Source organism: Triticum aestivum, chromosome 7A (assembly GCF_018294505.1).
Source record: "Triticum aestivum cultivar Chinese Spring chromosome 7A, IWGSC CS RefSeq v2.1, whole genome shotgun sequence".
Taxonomy (NCBI): domain Eukaryota; kingdom Viridiplantae; phylum Streptophyta; class Magnoliopsida; order Poales; family Poaceae; genus Triticum; species Triticum aestivum.
The window spans coordinates 62,427,705-62,428,933 of NC_057812.1; positions in this window are offsets into that span (position 1 = coordinate 62,427,705).

Below are 1,229 nucleotides of genomic sequence, written 5' to 3' on the forward strand. Positions count from 1 at the left end.
GAGCCTTGTACTCTAAGTTTCTTGTTGGGGAATGTAGTATTTCAAAATTTTTGCCTACGATCACGCAAGATCTATCTAGGAGAAGCGTAGCAATGAGCGGGGAGAGTGTGTCCACGCAATACCCTCGTAGACTGAAAGCGGAAGTCTTTAGTAACGCGATTGATGTAGTCGAACGTCTTCGCGATCCAACCGATCCAAGTACTGAACGTATGGCACCTCCACGATCAGCACACGTTCAGCTTGGTGACGTCCCTTGTACTGTTGATCAAGTTGAGGCTGAGGGAGAGTTTTGTCAGCACGATGGCATGGTGACGGTGATGATGAAGTTACCGGCGCAGGGCTTCGCCTAAGCACTACGACGATATGATAGAGATGTGTAATTGTAGAGATGGGCACCGCACACGGCCACGTATATAAAGGAGGGGAGGGAAGAGGTGGCCGGCCCAAGGGGGGCACGCCAGGTGTGGGTAATCCTATTAGGACTTTCCAGTACAAGTAGGATTCCCCTCCTCTTTCCTATTCCTAGTAGGAGAAGGAGGGAAGGAGGAGGAGGAGAGAAGCAAAGGGGGGCGCCCCCCAAACCCTAGTCCAATTCGGTTTGGGCTAGGGGGGGGGGTGTGCCACTCCCTGGCCGGCCTCCTCTCTTCCACCACTAGGTCCATGAGGCCCAACAACTTCCCGCAGGGGGGGGGGTCGGTAACCCCCGGTACTCCGAAACTCATCCAAAGCGACCCGAACCATTCCGTTGTCCGAATGTAACCTTCCAATTTATGAATCTTTATGTCTCGACCATTTTGAGACTCCTTGTCATGTCCGTGATCTCATCCGGGACTCCGAACAAACTTCGGTCAACAAATCATATAACTCACAATACAAATCATCATCAAACGTTAAGCGTGCGGACCCTACGGGTTCGAGAACTATGTAGACATTTCCGAGACACATCTCCGGTCAATAACCAATAGCGGAACCTGGATGCTCACATTGTCTCCTACATATTCTACGAAGATCTTTGTCATCGGTATGTTAGTTGCCCGAGATTCGATCGTCGGTATCATCATACCTAGTTCAATCTCTTTACTGGCAAGTCTCTTTACTCGTACCGGAATGCATCGTCTCGCAACTAACTCATTAGTCACATTGCTTGCAAGGCTCATAGTGATGTGCATTACCGAGAGGGCCCTGAGTTACCTCTCTGATACATGGAGTGACAAATCCTAATTTTGATC